Consider the following 11,000-nt stretch of genomic DNA (forward strand, 5'->3'; position numbering starts at 1 on the left):
ACGGGCCCTGCATTCCCTGCTGACTTAAACAAATTCTAATTAAGACTAATTAAAGCATCATTTATGAAAACGCTTGTGATAGTTATGCAAACATTCTGGGTGGGTATGCTCTGCATGATAATTACCCCCCGGTTTAAATTAAGACCTGCTCCCTGGCAATTATGCTAGCCACACACCAGCACCTCATGGAAAACGTTCTTTATTCAATTCCTGCAATTAAATAGGAGACCTGCCTCCTGAACTATCTGCTCAGAATGCATTTTATAAGAAGAAAAGAATGATTATGCATTGTTGTTTTCCCCCTCTGTCAGGTGGAGAAAATGGAGCCAATCCAGTGTTCTGTATCAGAGTTACATTGGGGTTAAAGTGATGATCATAAAGCAGCCAGCGGTGACTGATATGCGAGGTGACACCCGCTGCCTTTGGATGAGGTGATTAGCCTGTGTTTTCTAGGTGAGTTTTTGTCACATTAGTGCTGGTTAGACAGATGTGAGCAGATGCACTGTCTTAGATCTCCACCTCCACTCACCAGTGTCTTTCACTGAGTTACTTCAAATGCACAGTACGCCTACAACTGTACAGTATGTGCTTTAATTTGGCTCTTTTCTCAGACCAAAGTTAACACCTTAAAAAAAACAATGTCTGTGATCTTAAAAGAAAATCTGGAGTGGGTATGTGGTCGTGCTAGCTCACTGGATAAAGAACGACACCATATTTTCTATTACACCATTACACCACATTTCTTCTTCTGCTTTCTTGATGTAAAAATTCCAAGATATCACACACTCATTTCTGTAAGCCTTATATGAAGCTACCGCCAACAGCCGGCTAACTTAGCTTAGCATAAAGACTGGAAATGGGGAAACATCTAGCCTGGACCCATCCACAAAATGAATTAGCACATTGTATCTTTGTTTAATCTGTACAAAAACCAAAGAGTAAAACCAACAATTCTGATGGTTATGTGCCAAACTATTTCTATAGAACCAGTTGCTAGGTAACCGGCTGAGACTCCAGGAAGTTACTGGTCCCAGCCAAGAAGAAGTCGAGAACATAACCCCCCCGTAAACCGGCAAATTGCTGTTTTACACTTTGGTTTTTGTACAGATTAAACAAATGAGATATGGGATGTTAATTGGTGAGCTTGAGAGGTGCTGTTAGGCAGATTTTGTTATCTGGACAGTGCCATGCCTGCTGTTTCCCCATTTTCAGTTGTTATGCTAAGCTAAGTTAGCCGGCTGCCGGCTGTAGCTTCATATTGCCTGTACAGACAGGTGACTGGTATTAATCTTCTCATCTAATGCAGCAAGAAAGCAAATAAGTTTATTTCTCAAAATGTTGAACTATTCCTTTAAGCTCTTCAGGGGAGCTGTAAAAAAAGCATTTATAAAATACGAATATTGCTGGGAACTATGTAGTCATATGTTGGCCTCCACATTGCGTACAAGGCTGGGAAATGGTGAAAGTATATTATGAGAACAGGATTTCCTGTCTTTAAATGAATGTGCTGATCCAGTTGCTTATGTCAGCTGGCTGTTAATAGACATCCTGCAGAATGCTGCCTCTTTATCAGGCTTTTAGCAGGAGTTTACAGTGTGACGTCATTACACCTATCAGATCTGTTGATACGGCAGCACACTCCCTGCAATGCATTGTTTCACAGAGCTGAGGTCCAGGCTATTCTTACTTTATTGGCACTATTTAAAGCGCTTCAGACATTATAATGACCTTGAAACTGTAACAGTAGTTAAAACAACATATTTATCTGAGTGATAGACACACCTGTGTTTTGCAGGTGTTTCTGAAGCGTCTTGCTCCATCTACAGTGGTGGAAAGTAACTAAGTACATTTACTCAAGTACAATTTTTGAGGTACTTTACTTGAGTATTTCCATTTTCACATTTCAGAGGGAAATATACTTTTAAATTGCTTCCTTTTCAGATTAAGATTTTACTTACAAAACATACGATCCGTTTATAAAAATATCATGCATTGTTATTGTATATGAAGTAGTTAAATGTGTTCCACTTTCACCAATTACAACATTAAAGTATCTCTGACATGTTAATGCATTAATTATAATAATCCAGTAATATAACAATATAATAAGTATGACAGGGCAGCAGGTCAGTGCCCATGTACTATGATTTTCTTGGTTTCCTATCACTGTTTAACTGGCCACTCATTACATAAGTCTTTCATGTCCTAAAGCTATAAGATACTTTGATACCTTATGTGAAGCTTTACAAATAAAACGATGAACAGATGTGGAGCTCTATATGTGGTGTGGTAATTCATCATACTTTTAAATGCTTTTAATAAAGTTATGGCTTCACTGCGCTCAGATGGCTCAACGCGGTGGTGTTGTTTATATGTTTGCTCAACACTTATCACTTCTGTCATGTTTGTTTACTTTTCTCGGTGTGTTCGACTTTGGCAACGGCGCAGCATTATTGCGTTTTACTTCCTGAGAGGCAGCTGGTTCAATAAGATGAGAAAAAAAACAGGCCCTATTCCCAAATCAGTTGCTGGTGAGGTTGAGGGAACTGGAGCAGCAGGGAGCAGACCCTGGTTCCACCCACGTCCTGTTTTACGTGTGCTGCCTCCCCCTGTACATGCAGATGGCACAGCGCTCCCAGATTTCATTTGAGGTAATCTAATCCCTCCACTGCTCCCTCTAGAAAGGAGGAGTATTAGTGGCCATATGTCAACCAGATTTGTCAGATTATTCATTACAATTAATTGCTGTTCCACTTAAGGCCTTTAAGGCTGTGAATTGCTCCGAAATCTATTGCAAACACAAAAATTATGAGTAAAAGACTTTGGCCCTGTCATTCAAATTTCAGGCTGACCTTTAGCGGAGCCCGGCTTTTCTGAGGGAGTGTAAGAGAGAGAGCCTTTCTAATTGGTGTTTCTTCAGCCTTTTATATTTTTTATTTTCCATCTACAGGTAGAGTGTCTGTCTCTATTGACAAGGAATACAGGGAAGACTGTTGAGACAGTCCAGAGTGATTACACCTACTGCCCACCGAAGTCCACTGTTCACATTTTGTCTCAGCGCCTGCTCTACTAAATATACTTACATATTGGTTATATTCACATGCGCAATTTGTTTTGCTTATTGTTGGGATGCAGTAACACCATAGTTAGCTTTCTGCACACTGTACACTGTCAACTGAATTTCAATGTGGACCTTTTTCGAAGGTTGGCTGCAAGGCAGCCTAATAGCCACCTGAATTAATGTGCTGTCCAAGGATATGAGCCATAATACTTTGGTGATTAATGTTTCACTGGTGCTCTGCTTCCATAGTTAGGGCTCAGACCCCAGAGATAAACTATTCACTACATACTCAAATCACATTCAACCAGCACACAGAATCACATTGAACTCTAAATCATATTTCTTTTTTGTCTTTCTGTTTTTTGTTTTATATTTTAAAAAACTGACTAAAACATATTGATTTAAAATAATTTTAGTGCAAATCACATCAAGTAGTCCTTGAGGAAAAAGTCACAGCAAATTACAACATTATGATTGACTATGATTGAAAACCACGGGGCTGATTCATTGCTGATGATGTATTTTAGTTAATTATAGAGTAAGGCACAAGAGGAGTGACTTTAAGCCCGTCTGATTGGCCCACTTAATTGTGCTTTATGAGATAGGGCTTACCGAGCAGGGCTTAGAGACTCAGTGTTAGGGCTGAAGTAGGAGGAGAAAATCTCTCACAGGTCATATTACCCAGGCCAGAGTTAATGAGAAGGTGGAGGTAAGAGAATACATCACCATATCAATCTGCACCACCTCTTCATTCACCTCCACTCCGACTGTTTTTTATCTTTTCCACATTAATCATCATTAGTATGATACAACATTGTCATATTCCTAGTTATATTAGATCTACATGGTTTATGTTGTCTTACTGGGAAAACTAATAAATACAGAAGAAATGCAAATCTTTTTAAATAAGCTATAATTTACATAGTACACAGTTTGCGTTGTATAATTGCTATTATTGTGTATGATTCTGGAAAAACATGCCGATCTATTGCTCACCATTAATCACAGACAGGAGGGTCCATATACCTCTGTCTTGTTTTTTATTGTACTCGACTGCTCAGGCTGCCTCAAGTGCCTCAGACCAGCTCGATGAGATCTCGTATCCACCTGTATATTGGGAGAAGGAGGTGTTGAAATATTTCAGATTCCCCTCTATACTCATGGTGCCGGCGGATCGATGCTCTAAACGCCAGTTGCCTGGCCTCGTCTCATCACTGTACTCCTGCCGACTGACACATCCTCAATATATTACAATACGGTTGCCACTAAAGGTCATTCTCTCAGAACATAATCACACACAATCAAAACCACAAACTTCATATATCAAGGAGACAGTAAATAGCCTCAGGGTTTATTTTCTACTGCCACAGAAACGCTTTCGGTCTATTCATAAGCTGAAGTTGGGGTGACTTGAATTAAGATCTGATGGCACATAAACATGACGCAGAAAAAAAAAAAAATTTGAACTGACTTATTCAGATGTCATAAATAATTCTAAATATTACTACTGCCTGAACTTATTTGTAGCAGCAGCTAAAATCTTCATATCTTTTTTCTATTCAGTTTGAAATGTAAAGTCTCTTATTTAATGAAGATTTTAGCCACCTTTTGTAGTCATTGAAAGAGATGGTTGTTGTGTCCAAGCTCCCAATATTTTCGTTCCTTCTTCATCAGGAGTAGGATGTCATGAAAAGAAGTGGCAAAGTAAAAAAAAAAGAAAAAAAAATATGAGCGGAAACACACCCCTCTCCTCCATATTACCATAATGAGGAAAACACACTTAGTGGGCCATGACCTGATGTCATCTGATTATACCCATGATTAATGATATCCTTTTACCAAAACATGCCACTACTGTAACTGTCTGGGATTACAAGGAGCAGATGGTAATGTATTCATGCTTTCAGAAATGTGTTCTTATAGTCTTAACCAATGTGTGTGTGTGTGTGTGTGTGTGTGTGTGTGTGTGTGTGTGTGTGTGTGTGTGTGTTTTATACTTGCTAAGATGCATTGTTTTTAATGGAATCTTTTTCCAGGATACATTTTATTTTTTTGACTCAGGTCCATATAGGTTTTTTTATGAGCTTGATTTGAAGATGTTGTGTCTGTGCTTGTTACGAGCTCCTTTTTGTGAGCTATAAATGGCATGAACAGCCATCACCATCTGTTAGATTTAGACAAATTCAGTTTTCATTTGGTCCAACTGTGGATACATGTGCACATTGATATAAACCTGTTTTTTTTTTCTTGGCAATGTAGAAAAACTGTCTGACGTACAGTCCATAATTGGTCAACAGTGTACAGTGAAATAACAAACTGGGGTTGACACTTTGTGCTCCTTCTGGTGTGAAGATGATCTTAATAATGGTGCAACAGTATCCCACGAGAGAGCGAAAAGCTGAAATGCTCGCACAGCTTTAAAGCGTCTTGTTTTGTACTCAGACTCCAGTCTCCAGATACCAATGTCCAGTCGATGACTCAGTTGAAAATATTTTCCTCTGGTTTTTCCTCTGTCCAGACGCCATGTCAACAAAGCCCCCAGTGTTGCGACGATGTAGGAGCTACAATGTCAGTCTGTCTGCTTAATTGCCAGTGGGATGAATGTTAATTTACTCAGTCAAGAACCCTCTTTGTAGCACGTTTATAGCCCAGAGGTGTAGATTTACATCTTAGGGATACAATGAGTTTTAGCTTGTGCTAAAAGGGGGGTGATAGGGCCCACATTCCTCCACCTCCCACTGCATATTGTTCTATTGTATATGAACACCTCTCTGCCACAGAGCAGCCCTGGTCAGGGTAGGTGTTGAAGATGAGGAGGGGAACTTGAACTGAACTTGGACAAAAGGCAACACTATATTTGCTCAGTCTGCACGGTCGCCTTCACTGAGTAAAAGTGATGTATCGTGCACAACGTACCTGTCAACACAGCACTATTTTGTCTGTAATGCACTGGCTGGTGTCTGAATGCGGCATGTGCGTTTTTTGGCTCTGTGACTTTTGTTTTAAATCACTGAAATGGATCTGCAATGTTATACTGTAATGGACAAATTAAATTCCCGTTTGTTCAGACGTTTTGTGCGACTCTCAGGGAGATCTACTTCACTAGTACAAAGTGTAGTACTGTGTAATTATAAGAGAGGTGGTCTGGCCTCGGGGGATTGCTGCTAGATTTCACCAGAAAGGTTCCTGTGCACTACATGAATATGCTCAAGAAATCCGCCCCGCATTTGTGTATTGGGCTGTCAAAAAATTAAATGAAAAGTCATTCTAATAGGCGACCCCTGGCCTAGTTCATATTTCCTGTCAATTATGAAAGTATGAAGTCATGCATAGTTATGAGGCATGGGCGGGCCTATTAAAATTCATAAATGATTTGTGTTTATACCAGGTTATTCTATAAACCACTTAATTCCACGTGGTCATGTAGAACTAATGCCGCTCCCCACTGTATACCTTAAAAAGAGGCAGGTGCATTGTGTTTCTCCCAAATTTGTGATTTTCAATATAAAGAAATTAAAACAATGAACAAATCAGCTTTGTTCTTGCTTTAATATTACAGCATGCAACAGCTTTGTTTGTTTGTTTAAAGCCAGAAGCTGCATTGGAAGAACTCTCTTGCCAACTGCCACTACAATGGGCTAATTGTTTTCTGGTAATTATACCTTCTTCACCAGTAAACGTTTTGCGGACCTCTTGGGCTCTTGTGTAACTCAGGTGTGTGTAATTACATTTCTTAAGGTCAGCCTTTCACCAGGATGAATTAGTGAAATTGCGTAGTTGACCACTTCAGAGCATGGATCCAAACGCAATTATCTTTGTTAATAGATCTGCTCTTCAGTGCTAGAAGATGATTCAGAAAGCAACTGATTGACACAAAACAGGAGACACATTTTAAAGTTGTCTCACAATGTATTTAATTTAACTTTTTATTCATGTGCAAAACATGACACATATCCAAATTGTCCTCTCCTTACTTCAAAAGAAAGACAAGTGTTTTGGTATTTCATCCTGAATGCCATTGTAAATACTGGCTTGAAATACTTGATTTGTTTTCTCTCACCATGTGGGGCCTGGTGCGAGATATTGATCAGAGCATATCCTGGTCAATCAGACTAAATGATTGCCTATAAGCCCCCCTCTCCTGCTGGCTGGAAGGCATGAGGGGGATCCGGAGGAAAACCGAATTATAGCAGCCCAGATATGAGCTGCCTGGCCACTGATAGTTCGCAGCAGCCTCATGGAACTGAGCAATGCAAATGTACAATAAACAGGGCCTAAGCTGGTGGAGGTCTTTCAATCACACAGGGGCAATAGTTCAACCCCCGCCATGCGTAATCCCAGCCTTGAAACCCCTGGGACTCCAGCCTCCAACCTGCTCAATGGCACAAAGATATTAGATAGCCATATGTAGATTCACTAGGTAAACAGACTCTCATGATAACACAATATGCTCTCTTTTCTACCAGGAATATATTTGAAGCTAAGTTCTGCTTTCTTCTGACGGAAGGCTCAAATTGAAGGCTTAGCTTTGCGCCATCAGAATTCGATGCAGCTGTTTGCTTTGTTTAACGTCCTTGATATATCTCTTGCTGAGAAGAAATTGGTATCTCTTCTTTTTGAATTAAGTTGCCTCTGTGTTTGCATTATAGACCAAGCTAGACTGAAGAGTGGCTGATAGAGGGCCTGTTGAGGGGGGTTTAAGTGTGTTTACACGAATGGTAAAAAAAGATTTAAAAAAGCACGCTGAAACTGTGAAAATAAAACGTGAATGGCTGGAGAGCAAGAAACGAGTTATTTTTGGATGCTGATTTTAGAATCAAAAGTAATTTGATAACAACACAAATTATTTTATTTTAACGAGCTGATGGCTTAATTGACTTAATCTGGCTGAAATTGATCTTGTGTATGATTATCGTACAGTATTTGACATTTATTGTTGGTGTCTCCCCTCGATATTTCAGCTCATGAGGTTAATCTTTTCCTGGGACATGTTTACTCACTCCGTCATTCACATACACACCCACACACACATATACAGTACACACTAAAAATCATTCATACACCGCTGCACAAGCAGGCTTGTGTGAAAACACACACACACACACACACACACACACACACACACACACACACACACACACACACACACACACAGTCTCTCTCTTTCTCTGACACATGCATTCACCAGAGAAGTCCATATGGAGATAAATGACAAGTGCGCGCACACACACACACACACACACACACACACACACACACACACACACACACACACACACACACACACACACATGCAGCAGGAAGAGTGTCTGTCTATACATGGGGGAGGGTAAGCAGGGATAGAGGATAGGAGAGTAGGATGGGGTGGAGGGTGATGGGAGGTTGGGGGCTGTTGACAATGTTCTCCAGGTCTGTGTAACCCCTCCTCCCTCCCTTCGCCAGCGGCAGTCCCAGCAGGAGCCACTCCAGCCTGGGGAGAGGGTCCTTCCGGCCAGCGGGGGCTCCAGAGGGGAGGTGGGGGGGGGATGCACAGAGAGAGGCATGACATGGGCCACTTTAGGCTTGCATCACATGATCCATGTGAAAGGAGGCGGCTGATGAGGAGCTGACACCGATCATCCGCTCTGCCCGTCCATTATGTCAGATAGTGTGAAGTGACAGGAGAACGACGTCTTCCAAATCCAGTAGATCAAGCTCTTTTTGTTTGCAACAAATGTAGCAGAAATAACCACAGGAGTCCCAGATAGAATATGGCTAAGTTGTTCTGAAATAGCTCCCCTCTACTGTGATTGCCAGTTTTCTCACTTCTAATTGCTTTAAGAGTTGATTCTTTGAAACTCAAACCAGTACCACTGATTTGTCCGAGCAGTATATCTGTGTATTGGCTGCTAATGATGCCTCTGAGGTGCATTTTATTTTGTCACAGATACAGTGCTGTAATTAAGTGGCCCTTAGCCCTTAGTGCTCCTCAGTACCCAGAGTGCCACACGTTTTCAGTCCTACTAGATACTTAATTTCATTCAGCTGGTGTTCTAGGTCTAAATCAGCCCCTGATTACATGACAAAAATGAAAACCAGCAGGGCTCTGCATCCAAAAGGACCAGGAATGAGAGCAAACTCTCTGCACAGTAGAGAGCAAAATGCAAATCAGATCATTTAAAAAGTAACCAAGTTTGTTAATTTTAAAAACTTGTCTGTAGGTAAGCTGAGGGCCTAAGAGAGAAGCTGCAGGCTGTTCCGTGTGGCACTAAACACATGAACGTGAGCCTGTTCAGAAATGTAAGCACTTGTGAGTCTGAGATAATGATGGGATAATAGTAATCTATTAGTCCTTCAGTTTTTGTATGCCTAATAATTACATTAATTGAATAACACTCATTTAGAGAAAATGAGGGACCCAGTGGTGTTAATTCAACCTGTGTTTCCAGATGCTCATTTCTAAACAGCTAAGTGAACTACCTAATCATAGCCAACCATCTGGGAATTCCCCTCCAAGGCAGCAATAGATATGGCGCCATAATACGTTTTAAAGACATCGACTGATGGTTGCCTGCAACTAAACATATTGAAGCTGCCGTTTAGCCTCTCCAGCTAACAAATAGGGGGTAAAAGCGAGTGCCTTGATTATTAACTCCCCGTTCATTTAGGGCACCTAATGCTAATTTCTGTCTTTTATATGAAGGTAAATAAGGTCATTATGGCGGTGTTAATGATTAGCATATCTCACAGGTGTAATTCTCTGTGAGTATTGCTCCGAGACTCCTTTCCTTCAGTAAAAATCACTCAGTGCCATGCCAACAAAGATGGGAAGACTGACTAATTTATCCCCAAATTTGCACCATGTACAAAAAATCATGCAAATCAACTGGGTTCTCATTTGGAAGACACAGCATTTGGGTGACATTAATCAAAGAAAAATATGCAGACAAAGGTGACAGTAATCTCAATACTCATGCATAAGTGGCACAGCTGTGATTTCTCTGACTGTATAGTTGTACAGTACCTGCGTGGACTGGAGCCAAAATGGAACTTCTATACATTATACCACCTCGTCTCATTATTTTTATTTTAGCTCATAGTGATCAAATGGCTATGGACTTCAATTTTTTTTTTCACACTCAGGTGCTCATGCCTTCCAATTACAATAACGCAATTACATGTACACGTATCTGTTGGTTTTTCCATTATCACTTAAAGTTGGCAAGAAGCAAAAAAAAATTCAAGCTCGTCAAAGAGAGAAGAAATCTTGTTATTTGAAAATGAACATGTAGTTTTGTAGCTGAGGTAAGATATAAGGAGCTTGACACAAGTTGAGGGAATTCAAATAAATTGATGTTGAATGCAGGAGGCATCTGTCAAGATTAATAGTGCAGGTTCATATATGTTTTTCAATCTGGTTAATGATGATTGATATAGACAAGTGATAATTGTAATTATCTCCACTGCGTCTTGCTCTGTACACATGTGCATCTTCATTAGCTTAGTCAGCCTATAGATATAGTATGGCCATGTACAATTCCTTGGAGTGTGAAATTTCCCAACAGTCGTCTCTGTGTATGTGAGAGCAGTGCGGTGCCACAGCCCGAGCTCACCTAAGCTCTCGACTGAGTTGTAGTGCAACGTAGCCTAATCCCCCAACAGAGCCGTCAAGCCAGCCTGCAAACAGAGCTCACTGCTGGCTCTCTCTGCGTGGAGGGAGCAAACCAACATCATAACAAAGGGTGTTTATGGAAAAATAGATGCTGGCGCAGCCGACCAGAAAGGGCTTAGCAGTGAACAGACCCCGCTCCCACCTTTATCCTTCACCGTTCACATTGAAATGCAAATATCAAGGCAGGGTTTCCACCCGCGTGCCACTCACAAATTGAAAAGCAGTTTTTATCTATGCAAATGCAAGCATGGTAATTGAAGTTAATCAATCAATGCTAGCTTTCACTAA

General features: G+C 40.7%; 1 long non-coding RNA gene across 1 annotated transcript in view; it reads left to right on the plus strand.

Moving 5' to 3' along the window:
- The window catches only part of LOC118495667, a 36,642-nt gene extending 35,410 nt beyond the window's left edge, over positions 1-1,232 (plus strand). Inside the window, exon 6 of the long non-coding RNA XR_004898164.1 lies at positions 312-1,232. This is a non-coding gene — a long non-coding RNA (uncharacterized LOC118495667). The remainder of the gene's footprint in view (positions 1-311) is intronic.
- Positions 1,233-11,000: the final 9,768 nt, after the last annotated feature.

This window comes from Sander lucioperca, chromosome 8, assembly GCF_008315115.2.
Source record: "Sander lucioperca isolate FBNREF2018 chromosome 8, SLUC_FBN_1.2, whole genome shotgun sequence".
NCBI classification, from domain to species: domain Eukaryota; kingdom Metazoa; phylum Chordata; class Actinopteri; order Perciformes; family Percidae; genus Sander; species Sander lucioperca.